We start from the raw sequence: 21012 nt of genomic DNA on the forward strand, positions 1-21012 counted from the left end.
TTACTGAGATGTATTCGTAGTGCCTCTTTCTCGCTTGAGTCCCTAATGAAATCCATTAAGTAAGGAGCACAGGCGACGGAGCGCTGGACAGGGAGCCAGGAAAACCCGTGTCTCGTCTCCGCTACCAACTACCTGCGTGAAACCTAATTTTCTCTTTCCCTTCTATGGTGTTCCCTGCCTAACGTAGTAAGTGCTTAAGACACACTTGGAGGTGATTGATAGTCGGGGTCACTATTTCAGCAGAGATCCGGGTGTCCCTAAGGTAAACGCCAGACACGCGGGGCCCCCACCGGCCTTGAGCAGCCAGTAGAGGCTTAGAGCTCCGCAGCGCAATGTGTGAAGCTGGGCCTCTGAACTTGACCGGAACAGCGGGGAAATGAAGAGGAAAATAATCCAGCAATTGAGGGACATCGTGCTTATCTTTTAAACTTTACAAGGGTCGTTCAGCTCATGCATTATTAGCACCATTTTTAACAAAGAGAGAACCAAGATTCAGATTAAACAAAACTACTACCTGGCATTCCCTATCCTGGCGCTAATGCCCGTAGATCCCCGCCCTGGGCTTATTTACATTTCGGGCCCCGCCCACTCGCCCGCTTATTTGCATATGGGCGTGCCCAGTGCGGGTCGGGTACCGCGGCTTCCGCGGGTCGGGTACCGCGGCTGCCGCGGAACCCTTCTTCTGCCTACGGTCCGTCCAGTCCTCTGGTCCAACCCCGGGCCTTCCCAGGGGATGAGCACGTGTCCACTCCCGGCTTGGCTGGAAGGTGGGACAGGCGGCGGCCCCCAACAGGCTCCACCCAATGGCGTTGGAGAGGCCGAGGAGGGGCCCAGGGCCGAGGCGATAAGGAATGGGTGATCGCCCGGGGCTGTTTTCCCAGCGCGGTAGGATACGTGCTTTCCCCTTCCTCCCTTCCTAGAGCCTCTCCTGGGAGCGCGCGGAAGACGAAGTCGGCCGAAACCGCGAGCGTCCCACCCCACCTAGTCGTCCGCCGCCGACTGCCCGCCCGGCCGCGCCTCGCCTCACGCTCTACGGGGGAGGCGGGACCAATCAGCGAGCGACGTCTCCCTTCCGATTCGAGGCCCTCGACGCGCGGCTCACACCCCGAGCACCTCGCACGCTGATTGGCTGCGCGCGCCGCCGGTCGGGCCTGGGAGGGCGGGGCGGGCCGAAGGGAAAGGAGGTGGGGAGGTAGTAGCCGCGACTCTGGGAGCCCTGCTCGCGCTCTGGCCCTTCCCGGGCGCTCAGCCTCCTTCCTTCCCTCCTCCGCTCGCCCCGTCTTCCGTGCGCGGCGAGCGCTGCGCTCGGCCGGCGTGCCTCGCGCCCTAACGGGCGGCCGGGGGCGCCAATCAGCGGGCGGCAGGGTGCCAGCCCGGGGCTACGCTGGCGAATCGGCGGGGCTCGCGGCCCGGGGTGGGAGGCGGGTCTACCGCGCGGCCGCGGCGGCGGAGGAGCAGCTCCCAGCCAGCAGCCAGCGAGCGCCGAGCGAGCCGCCCGGAGGTGGGTGCGCCGCGCCGCTGCGGCCGGCGGCGGAGGGCGCAGGGCGGAAGCAGAGGTGGGCTGGCGTGCGCGGCTGGGTCGGGCTCGGCCGTCCGGGCTGCCCGGGGGGTGGGGGGAGCGGGCGCGCGCCTGAGAGGAGGAGGGGCGGCGGCGGGACGCGCGTCCCCACCCCCTCCTTTCCGCGGGCGGCGGCCGGGCCCGCGCCCCCTCCCCGCGCGCCGGGGCCGCGGGCCGGGCACTGGCTCGGGGGCGGGGCGGGAGGCCGGGCGGCCGCGAGAGTGTTTTCAGTTCCGCCTCCAATCGCCCATTCCCCTCTCCCCTCCCAGCCCCTCGTCCCGTTCGGAAGAGGAAGGAACAAAAGGTCCCAGACCCCCGGCTTTCACCGGGCGGGACCCGGAGCCTCGGTGCAGGTAAAACGGCGGCGCCCGCTGGGCCCTTGGGGCCAGGGCTGTGTGTGCGTTGGGCTGGGGTCGGTGAGGCTCGCCCGGCGCGCGGCCCCCGGAGCTGGTGGCCGGGGTGTGGCGGGGTCGGGGCAGCCGTGCGCCGGGGCCTCGGGGTGCGGGGACGCGGGGCTGCCGGGGCCGGGGCGGGGGCCGGCGGGGCCCTTCCCCTCCGCCGCGGAAACGCGGGGTAGCTTGTGATTGTGCTCCGCGAAGCCGCCGGGACGGGGCTCTGGTTTCGGGAGTTGTGGCGAAGCCGTGTGGGTAGCGTGCGAGACGTCGCTTCCACTTTCTTTCGGTCGTGTAACCTTTGTTAAGCATTGCAGTCGGAGGGTCCTGCGTGGCTCGCGTGCACTCGCACACCGACGTGCGCACGGCGGGTCCTCGGGCGAGCTCCTTCTCGACTCGCTTGCAAAAGTTGCTCTGAGTGGAGCCGGTTAGTTTTTATCACACACCTTTAGAAGGCACGCTGATGGATTCCACGCATTTCAAACTTGGTTTTTCAAATTTGCAACTTTGTTTTGTTCTCTCCCGGGGGGGATACTGTCCTTGGGTTGGATACTTTTGTCCTTTACTTACTTAACCCGTAGACGGTTAATGGTTTCCTTTTGGTCCTAAACAAAACGAAAAACAATGCCTCGGTTGGTTTTGCTATTCCTTCCTCTCGACCCTTTCAATAGCTAAATACTACCGGTTTGCTGTTAACGAAACCTTTATTTAAGAAAACGTCTCCAGGTAAAATGAATTTGGAAGGTCGCATTTTTCCATCAGTCATGTCTCACTTGTTACACGTTGGAATAGCCTAAATTTTACACTTTTTAAATGACACATGTAAAGTAATTGTTGATAAATAAAAGATCCTGCAGACTTACTTTGAGTAATTTTATCTTTTCGAAACTGGTCCCTGAAATTTGAATTAACTTCCAGCACCCTGAGTGATTCTATGATCTTAGTTCCTTATTCACTTTTTCTCTGATTTCATATGAATTGAACCAGTACCACTGATTGTAAGGATGTTTTTCTTGAGTCTAATAAGATGACAAATTTGCTATTACTCTGAAAATACGTTTGCTGTTCTAGTTTTGACCTGCTTTTAAAAAAAAGTATACTCATAAGTCCAATAGTTAAATGAAGATTGAGGAGTTTTAATGTGAGTAAATAAATAAGCAAATGTAGCACAGAGATGGGAGAAATAATGTAAAGTGGATTTCATAAATGTATCACAGTTTCAGGATTTTTTTATTTGCCTTAGGAAAACCACACAGGAAATCAATAGAATTGTTTGACCAAAAGGTCATTTAGCAAACGTTTATGGTAAATTCAGAAAGTAACACTGATTTTAAAGTTCTTTAGTTTTTGCCATAAAATTAGTTGTGGTAGTACATAAGAATAATTCAAGTCTTCTGGGCATTTTTAAGGTGAGTGCCCACTTATACTCTCTTAATGTCACAATTAATTGACTTTAAAGTAGTTCATTGGCTAGTATTAATTAATGTAATGTGATTGGAAACATCCATTTCTGGGCCTGTTTTAGTAAGAAATTGTTCTTAGAAAGAGCTTTGTTTTTATACTTTGTAGCTATACCTTTTAAAGAGATTTCACGTTGTAGGTGTTCAAAAGTTTGGTTGTACCTAGTCATAAGTGGTCAAATCTATACAATCTGTAAGGTTCATTAATAGTTGTGTAAGAAACTGCAGGGTAATTTTCTGTTTGTGGCTTGTCAGGCTTGGTATGTGTTTTAACTCTTTAAGTAGGGATTTGGGGATGGTTTCATATATTTCAGCAGAAATTCTCTTTAATAGAAACAAAGGTTTCTACTGAAAGATGGCAAAAGGTCCTCTTTTTATTTTCATATTGAATATTAGAATCTTGTTGCTGTAAACTTCACATTGGGGGGAAATATGTGAGTGTAAAACATTCAGTTTTGCTGCATAACCTGCAGATTATAGACCCGATTTTGTATTTTGCGGATATTTTTAGTTGTGGGTTTTACAAGGGTCTGAATGCTTTCCTTGTTTGGTTTTTATTTTGTTAGTTTTGTATTTTAGGGATTCCAAAGGCAGGCTTCCTTTTGTAGCAGCTTTTTTATACAGGTGTTTTTTGTAATGCATATAAAAGCTGTATTTAGTGCAGTCTGGCAGATGGAGGTTTATTCATATTCTTGGGACAAGAGTCATTTTTAGAGGATGGAGGGGGGCATGTCTTTTAGATTTCTTGTCTTTTGATGGGAGTAGAAGAGCCATTTTTAAGCTCTTAGTTTCTGTAAGCGGAAAGGTGTTTTTTCACTAAGGGTATGTCAGAAAATGTGAAGTAAGATTTCAAAAGCAAATTCAGGAGAGGCTATGCATTTATTCAACAACTTGTATTTATTGAACAAGTAGCAATTATTCATTTATTCAACAAATAAAATAACCTTTTCTGTGTGTCAGGTCCTGACTAGGCAATAAAGTATCTAACAGGGAGCAAGTATATCTCTTATCCTTAATGGAATTAGAAAAGTAGAAACTCCTCACATCTCCTGCCCTGTCCTGCAGTTTAGAGTAAGAAAATCATGTTAGTGCAAATTGAGGGAGCTTGTACTGAGCCAATTTCTAAAGTGTGCTTGCATTGCTTTCTATAATGTAGATACCAAGTGTGTTAACGCATAGTGTCACTGGGAATAGTCTGTATTTTTTTTTGGAGGGGGGGGATTTTTCACATTTTTTGCACAATCTATACAAACTGAAGACGTGGCCAGTTTTTCGGAAACATTTGTTGCTGAACCGGTGAACACTTGTAGAGCTAAGCTTACTTTGGCCTTAGTTTGCTTATCCATTGCTCTTTAGTTAGAGAAACTGGTTAGGGGAAAGAAAGCAAACTTGAATCAGTCAGGTTCCAGAAATAAAGTGTTAAAACAATTAGCTAAACCAGTAATAAGGAGTGGGCTGCATTATCATGTAGTGGAAAGGCCATGGGTTTTGGATAGGGAGAGCTAAGCTAATAATTGGTGTCTCAGTTACTATATTGGGCAAATTACTTAACTCCTGAGCCTTGGTTTTCTGGCTGAAAATGGAGGTAACACCTACCTCTTAAGGTTATTACAAGGATTAAATGATCCTCATTAAAGTACCTAGAACATTGCCTCAGACATTAAGAGCCCTCCCAGATGATCTCTTCACTTGTTCTCTGCTAGTGGTTTCCAGTTGTTTTCTTTCTAATCCAAATGATTTGCCTACACTCTTATCCTTGACCTATTATACAACGCATTTGAGAAGCAGGCACTAAGCAGAGAAGGCCTGGTAGTCAAATGCCCGCGTCCATATACTTGAGAGCTTTAGTCTAGGATCGCCATTGAGACCCTTCATCAGAACCTTTTGGCTTTTATTTCAAATACTTCTAACAACGAAAAGTGACCTGGCTTCTAAGCCCACAGTGGATTAGAAACAAGTAGATTGTAGGTAATGTGGGGCCTTAAAGGCAGTGTAGTGGCCGTGGAGGATGGGAAATTGTTAGCTTGCTGTCTGTCATAAGAAAAAACAGAACAACCTGGTAAGGATGAGAGAGGTAATCTACAAGACACAAAAACAAATATTTAAAGCCTATCCAGCATGTCTGGGACCATCCAGTGCAGGACCAGACCTGAAAGTGTAGTAATGAATGTTCATCAATTAGCTTAAGTCATGTTTGGGGAAATCTTTTTATGAATGCAGTAATCTACATAATATACTTTAGACTGTCATTTAAGATGATTAACAAATGTTCTTAAAGGAGTAGAACATTGTGCTATATCAAATGACTTATTTCATGGAAGAACCACAGTATCTGCTATGACCGAGATGTTTTTCATTTGTTTTGCCATTCAGTGTACCCAATTCCAGATTGGAAAGCCTTTCCATATCACACCTTTCCTTCTGAGTAAGTCATTCTTTTTGTCAGTCTGCAAGGATGTCATGTAAAATTCTTCACTCGGGCTTGGAGAGAGTGAACTATAGAATATAGATTTCACACAACTCATTACAGGTGAAAGGAGTGTACAGTGCTAGAGATTTCCAGGATCAAACTGGCATGGACAGTTGGTTAGTTGTCTGTTGAGGGCTTCTTGCCTCTTATATATGACTCCTACCCTCTATGAGCCTTGATAATTTTTTTAGATCCTTCTCCTTCCTACCTCAGCATTACTTTCTAAACCATCTACTCTATCAAGTGTTAATTGGTGATGTTGTAATATATAGCCTTGGCTATTTAAGAAAAGGTTTAAAAGCTAGGATTTTTTTTTAACCACTACTACAAAAGTAATCCAGCCTTTTTGCTTAACTGTGCAGTCAGAGGCTTACAGCTTGTCTCCCATCAATTTTGATCATTTCTCTAGATTGGTGTAATTGTGATGTGTTCAAGTTAGGAAATATTTCAAAGTTGATTCTAGATATACCGGTGGTGCCAAAAAAATGTATACACATGACTTGTATTCATCTTTTGTTACCTGTATATATTGGGTATTGCAATTTTAATAGTTTTTTCCTTTCGTAAAATGTGTATACATTTTTTTGGCACGCTTTGTATATCTCAAGGATAGCTCTCAGCTTCAATTTCAGTAATTTCGTATAGGGAAAATATAATTTTGCCAAGCCAGGTGTATTTAGACACTGCCTGTGGTTTGGCCAGATAGCCAGAAATATTGGGACATTTCTCTGACTTACGTGCTTGCCTTGCATTTTAGAGTGTGAGTAGCTCTTTAGCTCCATGGGTTCTTTTTAGATGTCACTGAGCCACACTGCACTGATAGGACTGGTGTCTGGTAAATTAGATCTGTCCTTAAGCTTGTACTCTTCAGAAAACAAATTCTAAAATGATTCATATTAAAATTTGTGAGTTTACTATGAAATTGTCACTAATTCTTCCAGGTAGTTCTGTAATTTTTAAAATACTGGAATTACTTTGGCCTCGGGCTAGAACGGGAAAATGTATAGATTCGTTGTAGTCCGTGCAGTACACACGTCCCGTTTGCACCTGAAATACTGCATTTCTGTGAATAATCTGCAGTGCCCTAGCTCCCCTCCCTTTTAGAGGGCAGGGCATAGTTTCGGGTTTAATGTATTCAGTTAGTAAGGAAGAATAATCTTGGGGGAACCACTGGAAGCTCATCAAGTTTTTAATTCAAAAAAGACTCTTGGTCTGAGGAAGTAGCATGGTAAATCTGTGATCTTGTAATTTGCCTGTGTTTAAAATAACATTCTCATATGCTGCTTCAGCTTCTTCCAAACTTCTGTAAAGAGGTAAGTTTAAGGTGTTATAAATATTAAGGAACTGCTCCATCTTAAATGCACCATTCGTTACAAAATGTGGAGCAGTGAATCTGATTTGCAAAATTCACAGAATAAACTTGATAAATGGTGCAGTGGAAGCTGGGCCCATGAGCTTGCTTTCTCCCTTGATTTGAATGAACTATGGAAACTTTTTGACTAAAGCTGCTCTTTGGCAGTGAATGCAAATTTTCCAAGTTTAGACCAAGCTTTTACTTCATAGACAGGTGGTTAGGCTATAGTTGATGTAAGCTGGCCAATTAAGCTTTTCTTTATAAATTGTTTTAAGTATCAGGAGGGTCCCACTTTGGCCTGAGGTTTGTACATTGACCATTTCTGCTCTAAACCACTGGTTTTCAAACATAAAGCATGCACACACACACACACACCTATGCACACAACATCCATAAGGTTCTTTAAAAAAAAAATGCAGAATTTCAAAATGTAAGGGGGAATGGGCGGGTGCTGAAGCTCTGCCTGCTCAGTTTTCCTCTCCTTCTTAACCCCAGGAAACCTTGAAAGCTCAACTGAAGAATAATAGCTCTTAGAGAAAAATGTTTGCTGTAAGAAAACACTGTCCAATATGGTAGCACACTGGCCACATGTGACTATTTAGCGCTTGAAATACGGGTACTGTGACAGAGGAAATGAACGTTAAATTTAACTTCAATCTTATAGAAAGTTCTTTTGGACGTTGCTACCCTAGGCTTTGTTTTGATTGCACTTTTACACCCTGAGGTTGTACGCACTGGACGTAGTAGGTGTAAGTTGCTGCTTCAGCAGCGGTGAAGCCTGATTCTGGGAGGTTGGAGGGCTAAATGTTCGTGCTGATTTGAGTCTGGGCCTGTGGAGTCTCCTGACAGATGGATGTTTTTTTATAGTCCAGGACTGATAAACCAGTATGGAAGTTTATGTTTACAAGCTGATTATAGAACTATAGATTTCACACAACTCATTAAAGATGAAAGGAATATAACTGAAGTAAAGAACAGGTAGTCTCTTTCCACCGCAGTCCCTATGTCATGTGGCTTTCACTGAACTAATGACCTACTTTTAGGGTTCAATTCAAGCTCTGACATTAGATGTAGCAGTTCATAAAATTGGACACAAAAATGTTTCCTATTTGCTTGTGTTTAAAAGGCATACATACTATCCATCATTCCCTATGGGGTCAACTTAGATTTCCAGTTGTCAGTGTTTCCTTAGTAGCTTTCAACTTTGGAAAAAAGCATAGTTAACAGTGAGAATGGAGAAATCTGTATTTTTGAGATGGTTTTTAATTTTGTTGTTTTTTAAAATGCTTTCTGTTGTCCTGATTTCTTTGACTAAAACAGTTGTAAAAATCCAGGTCATAAGTGATCTGCTTTTTTCTCTACCTTGTGTGATACATATTTGAACATGGATTGCCAAAAATCTAATATACGATTTCCAGAGGGACCTTAGGTGTTCTTTATGAGGCAGCACCATCATATTTTAAGTATTTTATGTTGTAGCATCCAACTTGATTTTCTCTTGAAATAAAAATTCATAGAGGTATTTGGGGAATATGTTATATTTGCAGTTTGAAGAGAATTGAGATTACGTTTGCCTTCTATATTGAATCACTTCCTTTGTTCTAGACTTGAACTTTGTGAAGTGTTTTTTGCCACTTTCGTAGTCCCCTTCCCACTGCCGTTTCAGAAGTCATCAGTGAATTCTGAATGGCCAAGTTTAGCTGTCTATACTCAATTATCTTACTGCTATCTTTAGTATTTGCCATTATTGACTCTATTTAGGTTTCTTAAAATCACACAGACGTGCTAGAACAGACACAGATTGGTCTCTTTTCTCCCGTTATGAATGTTGGGTAAAATGTCAAATTGGTTTTCTCATATATAGTTAATCTAGAGATGGAAGAGGAGAGCAAGGGGGAAAAAAAAGTCCCCAGGAACCAGAAACTTAGAAAAATCAATCGGTGTTAAGGAAAAGCTGGCCTTAGGGAATTTACTAGATAAAGAATCCAGTTGCTGGGGAAGGGGTTGTAATGCCATTTGGGGAAGGGAAATATAACTCTGGGAACTGTATGCTAAAAAAATATATACAAAAACTGTTACGATGTCATTGAAACATCTGTGGCCTCTGGGAAAAACAGCCTCAAACCTTTCTATGGAGGAACTAAAAAAACAACTAGTGTTGATAAGATGGACTTAAATATCACATGAAGGCCAAGCAGGGTCAATAAAAAGCAAGACACCAGCTAAATGTAGACTGGTAGGATTTTTTTAATAGGTATACATTATTGTAATTCAAAATTCAGAAGGTACAAAAGATACACAGTCAACCTGTCCCTTGCCACCCAGTTGTCTTTTCAAAGGCAAGTAGCATTCTTGTGTATCGTTCAAGAGATTTTATGTATGTATGAGCAACTTTGTGCATATATTAGCTTTCAGTACAAATGGTTATATATTTTACTTAATGCATCTTGTAGATTATTCCATGTTAGTACATAATGGCTTTTTACGTTTCTTTTGGTTGCATGGTATTCCTTTTGTATGGGTGTCTATAATTTTAGGTTGGTGCAAAAGTAATTGCGGTTTTTGCAGTTATTTTTAACCTTATAAACCGCAATTACTTTTGCACCAACCTAATACATTTCATCAGTCCTCTGTTGATTGACACTTATTTCTAGTCTTGTGGTATTAAAAACAGTGCTGCAACAAATAACTGTTCATATATCGTTATACACACACATAAGAGATTTCTAGAAGTATGTCAAACGATACTTACATTTGTATATTTTAGGGAATGTACTTTATTCACTTTTTTGACTAGGTAATAAATGTACATGGTGCAAAATTCAAAAGGAACAAATTAGTAAATAATGAAAAGTAAGTCTCCCTTAGATCTCCTACCTCCAGCTACCAAGTTCCACTTTCCAGAAATGTCACCACTGTTACTAGCTTCTGGAGTGTCCCAGAGCTGCCCTGTCCGATAAGTAGCGGCATGTGGCTATTTAACACTTGAAATGCAGCTAGTCTGAATTTAGATGGGCTGCAAGTGTGAAGTGAACACTGAATGTATAACAGTACAAAAAATGGAATGTAAAATAGCTCAATAACAATATTGAAATAATTTGGATATATTGGGGTAGATTAATAAAATTGTTAAAATGATTAATTTCACTTAGTTTTACTTTTTTAATGTGGCTAATAAAAATTTACAATTATATATGTGGTTTGCATCCTGTTTCTAAAGAGGTTCCACACATACATACACATGTATGAATATATGAGAATTCCTCTAATCAGGCAGGTTTTTTTTTTTCCTTTTGCCTTGTAAAGTATGGGATCAGAAATCGCTTGCTAAGATGTTAGTTAAAAGAGTTACCACGCTGTTCTCTATTGTCTCATTTATTCTCAGCCATTTACCAGGACCATTGTAGGTCTCATCAGCGAAAGTCATGCTTCCATTGACTTTTACGATGTTTGTTCACTGGAGAGAATCCTGGCATTAGTCTTGGCTACATGGGTTTGAACCTGCTCCGATTTACACTGGTTGCTTCTACACCTAGTACACTGCATTCAACCTAGGATTCCCCCTTCACTACTATCTTACGGGGTTTCCTTACCTCTCTTCTTTGTTAGATCTCCCACTCTTGTTTTGCCCTCCCTCCTCTTGATGAAACATTCTTCAGGATTTACCTTGAGAGAGAGGGTGTGTAGGGTAAATGTTTGGATATATTACATGTCTGAAAATAATACCTTTATTCTATTCTGATTGGGTAATAGGATAATGGGTTAGAAATATTTTTTTCCCTTCAAAATTACGAAGGGACTACTGTGTTGACTTCACTTATAATGTTACTGTTGAGAAAACCAAAGTCATTCTGATCCTTTTCTATATTACCTGTTTTTTTCTTCCTGGATACTTGAGGCTGTTTCTTTGTCCTCAGCATTCTGAAGTTTCATAGCCACTGGCATTGATGTGGGTGGTTTTCATCCTTTGTCCTGGGGTCTTAACGAGCCCGTCTTCCTGTTCAGGGGATATTTCTTGATTTCGATTACCCCCCACCCTACATTATCTCTGATGTCTTTTTGGAAGTCCTGTTTGAACACAGGATCTCCTGAAGTGCTCCTCCACTTTTCTTTACTTTTCTCTGTTTTTCATCTTTCTTTTTCTACTTTCTGGGAGATTGCCTCTACTTGATCTTTCAACCTTTCTCTTGACACCCACCCCCATTGCTACTATCATGAGCTGTCACGCTGTTGAAGAGCTCTTTTATTCTTAATCAGTGTTCCCTTTGTACAGCATGCTGCTCTAGCTTCAGAATTGCTATACGTTCTTTTACTTCTTTACGTATATTGATTTTTACAATGTTTTCTTTCTCTGTTTCTTGAGGTTGCATTTTTCTGTTTTTGTTTGCCATTTTTCCTCAGATAAAGTAATCCTTGGTTAAGAAGGTAGAGGTCTGAAAAGCTCATTGGAAACTAAGCATGTGGGTGAGGCTTGTCTCCTTTCATTTTCACTGTAGAGTGATCTGAGAGGGCTGTTTTTTGGTAAATTCTCAATATTAGTGTCTGTACATCTTTCCTCCTGGGTTTGTCAAGTACCCCAACCCAAGAGATTGAGAGGCATCTCAGTCTGACTAAATGGGTAAAGGTCTGGCTGCTAGTGTTTTGGGAGCCGGAACACAGTGGAGGAAGGGTTGGGGAGGCTCTGCATTTGGCATGCAGCGTGCTCATGTTCACTTACTCCCCCTCTTCTCCTAGTGGTACCCAGGCCATGTCCTAGTCCAGGGAGATTATCGTCTTCTGGAGCGGGAGAGGGGCAGTTACCCATGTAAGGATATCAAATGCTTCTCAAATCTCTCTCATCCAGTCCTGCCTGTTTTATCTCCTTTACTCACCTGGCCTTCAGTTCCTGCTCTGACCAGTTCTGGTTACTTAACCTTTTGAGGATTCTGCTGTGTAAATCAGGATGTTTCCCTATAGCTAGCCTAGAATCAGTAGTCTCTCTCAGTAATTCATAGTTACTGCTCGTTCATCCATTTTCCTGTTATCAAAATTTTGCTTGTTTCTTCCTTACTCTTCTCCATATCCTTGTGAGATTGTCTTTTTTCTTTTTAAATTCCTTTATTATGGTTTTTAATACGCTGCTGTCTAAACCTGTAACCCACTGATGAAAGTTTTCTATTAAAAATTTTTCAAGGATTGATGTGGAATGTATAACTCCAAATTAGTAGGGATAAGGGTCTGGAAATGAAGAAAATCCAATCATTTCAATAGAGACAAGAAAAGAGAAAAAAGAAGCAAGGAAAATGCATAGGAATTAGAATACACAAAATGAGTTGATAGAAAATAAATATCTCCATAAACCCAATGCATAACTTCAGATTAAGCTTACTGGTTAAAGGAGAACGAAAACTTCTTTAAATATCCAACCAAATGCTTTTTATTAGTAGGTACCTAAAAGGATGATGACATAATTTCAAATTGAAGGAATGCAAAAAGATATACCAGGCATAAGCTGTGTCTGTCTATTTGGGCTGCTATAACAATTCCATAGACTGGGTGGCTTATTAACAGTAGAAATTTATTTCTCACAGTTCTAGAGGCTGGGAAGTCCAAGTTCACGATGCCAGCAAGTTTGGTGTCTGGTGGGGGTCTGCTTTCTAGTTCATAGGCAGTTGTCTTTTTGTTATAGCCTTTTATGGCTGAAGGGGGCAAGGGAATTCCCTGGGGTCTCTTATAAAGGCATTAATCCCGTTCATGAGGGCTCCACTCATGATCTAATCACCTGCCGAAGGCCCCACCTCCAGATACCGTCATATTGGGGGTTAGGTTTCAACATACGAATTCCTAATTTCAGGTAAGTGGTGACACAAATTTTTAGTCTATAGTAATCTATATGGTAAACTGGCAGAATTACAAAGATAAGTTGACAAATGTATAATCCTTGTAGGAGACTTGAACACACTTCTCAGTAATTTAAGAAAAGGTAGATAAAAATATTACGAGGTTGTAAAGGATTGGAAAAGTGCAATTACCAAGCGTGCAACAATTACAGAAGTGTATTTTCAAGTACACATGGAATTTTACAAACATGGTTTATGTACTAGACCTCAAAGCAAGTGTTAACAAGTTCCTAAGAATTGATACCTTACAGATCACATCCTTGGACCCTAGTGCAGTTAAGTTAGAAACATAAAAGGGGATAGCAACAACTACTCCCTAATCCAGAGTTGTATACAGAAAAGCATATTTCTGAATTTATGAGATGAAGAACAACTCATAAAAATTAGAAAATGTTTAGAACAGAATGATGAAAATATACTACTTGTCAAACCTGGGATAACAGCAAAAAGTCCATTTACCTATCTGAGAAATTTAGAACCTTAAATGTTTATTAGTAAAGAACTGAAAATTAATGAGTTAACTATAAGTGTAATGAGTTAGAAAAAGAAAGGAAGTTGAGAACATTAATGAAAAAAATGATATAATTCAATCAACTAAATGAAAGGTCCTGAGTTGAAAAGACTGAGTTTGCCAAGATTGATAGAGCAAAAGAAGGTGCAGATATATTAGAAATGAGGAAGGGATTGAGATTTTAAAACTAATAACACTGAACAGCTTTTTGCTTTTAAATTTAAAAACAATAAACAACTTCTAGTAAAATAAATTCCTTACCAAAATTGGTTTAAGAATAAGAAACTTGACTAGATTATAATTTGAAAACTTAAATTCATAGTTAGAAATCTACCTACACGAAAATAAAATTGAACAATCAGAAACAAAGCAAAACCCAAGTGAAAACCACAGTCGGGCAAGTTCTACAAAACATGAGGAATCGGTAATTCCGATCTTAATACAGAATGTTGTAGAAAAGAAAAAAACATTTTGCAAGTCTACTGTAATCTTGATACCTCCAACGGGACAAGGGTATTATGAGAAGGGAGAAGGGAAACATACAGGCCGCATCTCAGATGGCAATACAAATTTTAGGTAAAATGTTAGTATTTGCTCAAAACAAAAAATACCATGACTAATTAGGGTTTATCTCAGGAATGTAAAGATGATTAAATGTTAGAAACCGTAATTGAAGTTCATCACTTTAACACATGAAAGGAGAAAAACCATATGATAATCTTGACTAGATTATAATTTAAAAACTTATATTCATAGTTAGAATTCTACCTGCACCAAAGTAAAGAAAAAACCAAAAACAGAAAAGCAAAACCCAAATAAAACCCCCAGATGGGTGAAGGAAAAACATGATAAATTCAGTACTCATTCTTGAATGACAACAATTCTTAGAAACTAGGAATATTAGAGAGTGTTGGTTTAAAAACAAAACAAAACACACGGAAGAGAACAAACATATGGTATGATTCTAATTATATGAATTTCTAGAACAGGTAAAATTGCTTTGATAGAAATCAGATCAGTAATTGCCTGGGGTGAGGAAGGTAGATTGACAGAAAGGGACACAAGGAAACTTTCTGAGAGGACGGAATTGTTCTATGTCTAGATTGGGATGATGGTTATATAGACGTAAACATTTATCAGAACTCATTGAACTATATACTTAACATCTGTTCATTTTATTATATGTAAGTTAATGTCTTAAAGTTGATTTTCAAAATTAATGCATAAAAAAACCAATGTATGTCCATATATTAGCAACAACAAACATAATTTAAATTAAAAAAACCCACTGATCACAATGGCAACACAAACTACAAATCCCTAAGAAAAAGTAAAATGAAAACGTGTGGCATCTTGGAGAAAATTGTAAGTCCCATATAATTCAAGTTATAAGAAGATATACTTGTGTTTCTAAATGGAAGATACAGTATCATAAATGTCAGTTGTCCTCTACTTGTTTGTAAATTCACTGTCATTCCATTTAAATCCCAGGAAGTGAAAGAGAATTTAGTTTATCAGGTGCCAAGACATATTCTGTAACTTTAATGGTTAAGATATGATGGCATTTGCCTCAGATATGGACTAATGGAACCAAAAAAAAAAAAAAAAACCCAGAAACACAAATAGCATTGTGATCAGTAGGGAGAAGATTCAGTTTATGGTGCTGGTACACTGTTTGCTGGGGAGTATCACATCATACACAAATTGCAAGTATGAAAAGCAAAACTTGACGTCATGACTTTAAAAGATGACAACATGTGAAAGAATTTTTAAGATGGTACAAATGTATATATCATACAAGATTTAAAATAATTTATAAATTTCAGCACATTAAAGTCATTTGCTGGGTGAAGAAATATGTGGCATGTATAATTGACAAAAGATTATTGCCCAGAATATATAAATAAGGAATTCCTGTGAATTAAGAAAAAGATGGTGAATGAAAAGTCATTCAAAGGAATAGAATCCTGAAAAGACTATAAACATGAAAGTATTCTCAAATTTACAAGTAGGGAAGTGCAAAACAGCAGCAGCTCTCCTCACCCATCCTTTTGGCAAGAGTTCAAGGGACCAAATCATGTCAAGTGTTGGTAATACTGGGAAAAATAGCAACTCATAGTTCCCCCGTGGGAATGACAACTGGTATAACTGTGTTGACAGTACTTGCTAAGTTAAGTTGTCTGTGTGCACGTTCTGTGCCGCGTTTCCATTTCCTTGGTACATGTCTTAAGTCAGTGCCTTTCATACATTTTTGACAGACCTATGGTGCGAAATACATTTTACATGTGACAGAGACTGAATTAAAATATTTGAAATAATTTAAGTGTACTCTGTTTTCTGTCTTTTCTCTATTAATCTTAATTTTGCTTTTGTTTCTATTTTTTATTTTTAAAAGTGTTTCTCAGGATCAGCTAAATTGACTTCATGTGCACTAATGGTTCACAACCATTAATGTAGAGAAGTAGTAGAGTGTAACATATGATAAAATGTCTTTTAATAGAGAGTATGAGGTTGCAGGGCTTCTTTTTTGATCAAGAAGTTTGAAAATTTTGATCTTGACAAGCTCTTATAGGTATAAGAAGATGTATGCCAAACTACTCATAGCAGTTTATAAGAGTGGAAAGTTAGGAACGACCTAAGGAGTCAACAAAAGGAGATTGGACAGTGAAATGTGATAGTCACACAATGGAATGCGATATGACAACTAAAATGAATGAACTAGAGTTGAGGATTACATATGTATCAGCATGGATAGTTATAATACTGAGTGAAAAAAGGGAAGTGACATGAACAATATTAAAATTTCATATAAATTTATAAAATGTGCACAACTTTATTGGATGGATACAATATGTAACAAACCATTAAATGACCATGGGAGAAATCACGGTGGTGGTTATCTCTGGGAAGCAAGAGGGAGGGGAATAGGATCAGAAAAATAAACTTAGGGGGCTTCAGCTATATCCATCTATATCAGGTCTAATTTTTTTATATTCAATCAAATACTGCAAAATGGTAAGAGTTGACAACTGAATGGGAGGTCCAAGGGTGTTTAAGTGTATTTTTTTGTATGACTGAAATATTTAATTTTTAAAAATAAACATCCCATTCACAATAAAACCCAACATACCTGGAGGAATAAGGCAATTTAACAAGACATAGATTTTTATGGAGAAAATTATATAACTTTTTTTGATAGATATTAAGTCCAAAATAAGTGGAAACATCTCATTTTCATAAATAGAAGTAGTCAATATCATGTTGGTTTTCCACATATTAAATTCACTACGTTTCAATCAGAATCCTATATTCGGTGGAACTTGACAAGCTAAAGAAAATAACTCACATAAATTTGAAAAAGGCTCACCCTGCAGATACCAGCACTTAGGAGAAGCAAGAATGACAAAAATCTATGATATTGAATAAAAATGAACAAGTTACCAGTGAAGAGAATATAAAGCCCCTATCAGCCATTTATTTATGGGGATTTAATATGTGACAGGAGTAGCATTATGAATTATTAAAGAAAAGATAAACTAATAAATGCTGCTGATAAAATAGGCTACCCTTACAGGAGATGTTTAGATTGCTATCTCATCACTTAAATAAAAACAAATTCCTAATATGTTGGAAACCTGAATGTGAAAAGCAAAACTAAAATGTCTACAAGAATACATAGGGGGAATTCCTTACAACATCAGGATATTTCTTCGTGCCTCAGATTCCTCATTTGTGGTTAATAGTACCTATCCCACTGGATTCGTATGAGAGTTCAATGAGTTAATGCTTTCCTGTCTCTAAGATTAATGTGTCATAGAATAAGCACTCAAATGTTTCCTACTGTATTTGGGGGCAGAAAGGAATTTTTTTAAAAAGCAAAATTGTGTCATAAAACATTTTAGATTGAAATGTAAATTGTATATTCTAAAAGACATAAGAAAATGAAAAAACATTGAGGATTTGGAGATTTTTTTGAAATGCGTATTGAGTGATAGAGTTTACATAAGAATAAAAACAGTAAGCAAAGGACACCACAATTGATGACTCCACAAACAATATGAACTATAGTTTAATAAAATGTAGAGAATGTTACTTGTAAAACTATGTTGTACAGTTGTTAATAACTTGAAGGTTTTTTTGCTAGTTCAGGATAATCAGACCTCTTAACTGAAACTTTCCAGTGAGTAATCTTAGAATCCCAATTTTACTAAGGTTTGATAAACTTTATTAGCTGTAAAGATAAAGTCTTCCTATTCTCTTTGAAATCTGTATTATGTATCACTTATTGCTGGAATTAGGAACAGAATTAGTATCTGAACTTATTTTCAATTCTGGCAGATGTTGAAAAAAATTCTAACTTCAGTACACACTATTGCTACACTATTGAAGGAGAAATGTATGTTCTGTGACTCATTCACATTTCAATAACAACTTGATCAGAAATTTAGTTTTCTTATTCCATTTTGTTTCCTATTTGGAACATAACGTTGATTCCTTGTAAAAGCCTGAATTCAGTATGTTTACATTTAAAACCTATTGGGTAAATATGATACCTTAGCTATTTGAAATGCTCAACTGGTTGAAATGTATTATCAGCAGTACTGAAAAATACTATTGCGTAATTTAAAAAATATTCAGAGATAATTAGCCAGATGTCAGTGAGCGATGGTTACTAAGACATGACAACTTAAGGCTGATAACTTTAAGTGATCAAGTAGTTCCAAAGTGGTCACGACTGCTGTTCTAAGACACGGGACTCAAATCATGTGGCATTACCAGGTCATGAGGTCATTCAGATGACCCAGAATAGGCTTAAACTTTTCATGTTTTCATTTCCATAAAGAAAAAAAATTAAAAAGGTTTTATAAGAAACAGATTGCCAAGAATGCATCTATAATAAGAAACATTTCTTCTAACAAAAGTGCAACAGAGAACCTGCTCCCATTCTTCCTAACACTGGGAATCCCTTTCATTTTTGCTGATCATATAGAAGTTTAATTTTTATTCATTTTCTTCTACTGAATTCTCATGAATGGATTAATTGAACCAACGGTATAGACACTATTTTAGATAAATTCTTGTTGTATTGTACTTGTCCTATTAGTTTTTCACAAGGAACAGGGATCCTTCATGTAATTCACAGAGTTCTAAGGAGAGTCTTCAGATACCAAGCCTAGAGACGGGCTGCTCTGCTCTTTCTTTGTAGGACTAGTCTCTGCCTCGCTTGGGCACACAGTCTTACTTGTGCACCGATTACCCTCTCTTTTCAACCTCTGCCTCCTTGTCATATAATGAACGTGGCTACTTGTCTGTAGGCCTGGATAATACCCTGTAACCTTGGCCTTCAGATTTGCTTTGTCTGTGTTCCAAATACTGATTAGTGTACCATTCATTACCTGCTGCTCAGGTACATTAGTTAGCTGCAGTTATCTTTGAATCCTCCTTTCCCCTAAACTGCCCACATCTAATTGGTCAGTAACAATAGTATGAGTTGTCTCTAACTGAATAATCCTATCATTAGCACCAACTTCTGTCTGCAGCTCTTTAATCTCTCCCCATCGCCTACCACATTACTTCCTTGTACTGCATATTTCTAGCAATACCTCCATTTTTTGTTTGTAACTCCTAAGATGTTTCCTGTCTCTAGAAAATGAATTTTCTGTCTGGTGTACTCTTTCTCGCTTTAGACTTTGGCTGCGGTGTTGCTTTTGTGATAACCTTTCTGACTTCCGAAGGTGGAATTAATAAGCACGTTCTCTGTGTGGTTGAGACTGTCACGTGGTATTGAGGTGTGTGTAGCTGGCTCCCCCACAGCATGCTTTTTGTCAGTAGGAATTTGGCAGAGGCCAAAGGTAGCCAGACACACCTTTTGCTGGCTGGTAGTCCCAAATGTCTACTTTGGTGGATTATGACATGTGTTTGATAGAGTTTTGTGGGTTACTTTATTTTGTCGAGTTGTCGTTTTATATCCGGCAGTGCTTATTGATGTGTATTATTAGTCTACCGCTATAGACAGCAATGTACTGGCACGTTGAGCCAACCTCACCTTCCCGTCCTGTCTGCTGTATTGCTAAAGTCATATGACCCTGCTTATTGGCTCCTTTCAAATTTTTAGTGTCCGAACCACAGCTGGTCTCTATTGGGGTGCCACGGCAGCATGGCTATGTGGAGTTCCTTGAGAACTCCCTTAAAAAGGGTTTCCATGGCCAAATTCATGAAACTTGGCATGCTATGTTGCATTTTCTGGGAGACTCTTGGGGCATTCTCCTGAATTGAGGTTGGGGACTCAATCGCATTTCCCTTTTGAGGGGAATGAATTTAATTATTAGTTCGAATGTAGCCATTATTTTCTAGCAAACTAGACCAAGGCCTGAGTATCTTCAGTTGGAAGACCCTTTTTGAGAACGGTCTTCTAAGAGTTCAAAGTCCTTTCTTGAGAATTATGCTTAACATTTCTCATTTTACTAAACGTATAGATCTGGTACAACAACCTTAGCACTGGTGCCCTACATAAGTTTGTGATTGGATGTCACTTGGGCTCTCACGTAGTAAAATTGCTCACAGCCCCTGGGCCCTGTTCCCCAATATTTGCCTCGATGTACCTGCAGAGGCTACCTGCAGTTTGTGGGCACATGTCTCTAGGCTGACATCTTGGGTCCGGTGCTGCCTCCTCCTCTCTGAAATTTATAGCATGCGTCGGCGTTTCGGAGGTTTGAGAAATTCTTAAAGAGATCCATTTAAATTGGCTTATCGTGGAACTCATTGATGTACGAGTATTTGTCTAATACTGTTTTATTTTTTAGGTTGTAATTTACATTCGATAAAATGCCCAAACCTTAATTAAATGTTCAGTTCTGTGAGGTTTGTAATGTGTACTAACACAGAAAACAATTTTATCACCTCAAAAAGAACTTCGTGCCTGTGACCAAGCAGTTCTGTGTCTCTTCTACCCTTTTCTGAGACAGTCATTTTGACTTCTGTCACTAGATTAGTTTCCAGTGTTGTTGGAACATACTGACTTTGGTTCCTTGTAAAAGCCTAAGTGGAATCACTATGTGTTTTTGTGTATCTTTTGCCTAGCATGAAATTTTTGAGATTCAGCCATGTGGTAAGTGTATAAGTAGTTCACTCATTTTTTTTCCTGAGCAGTATTGCTTTGTATGAATATACCATGGTTGGTTGGTTGGTTTTCTAGTTTTCCTGATATTGGGGCTGTTTCCAGTTTTTTGCTAGTATGAATATAGCTGCTATGAACATTTTTGTACAAGGAGGTTGTAATATAGGGTAAATGTATGTTTAACTCTTCAGGAACTTAACAGTTTTCCAGAGGTGCTGTACCATTAGCGTGTGGTACACTGAATATAAATTAAGTATCTTGAAGAGGGGAA

The 21012-nt window shown here is 39.7% G+C and overlaps 1 protein-coding gene across 19 annotated transcripts in view; it reads left to right on the top strand.

The window, feature by feature from the left end:
• The first annotated feature begins 684 nt into the window (after positions 1 to 684).
• The window catches only part of SMAD2 (SMAD family member 2), a 74433-nt gene continuing 54105 nt past the window's right edge, over positions 685 to 21012 (top strand). For 5 of the 19 annotated variants that reach the window (XM_081078780.1, XM_081078781.1, XM_081078795.1 and 2 more), the window contains exons 1-2: positions 1162 to 1501; positions 1828 to 1911. The gene's annotated coding sequence lies outside the window, so the exon portion shown is untranslated. Of the gene's footprint in view, positions 886 to 1161; positions 1557 to 1827; positions 1912 to 21012 lie in introns of those variants that run through there. The other 14 variants (XM_081078792.1, XM_081078783.1, XM_081078797.1 and 11 more) reach the window with 8 other exon arrangements.

The sequence above is a fragment of the Rhinolophus hipposideros genome, assembly GCF_964194185.1.
Source record: "Rhinolophus hipposideros genome assembly, chromosome: 17".
In the NCBI taxonomy this organism is placed as follows: Eukaryota; Metazoa; Chordata; class Mammalia; order Chiroptera; family Rhinolophidae; genus Rhinolophus; species Rhinolophus hipposideros.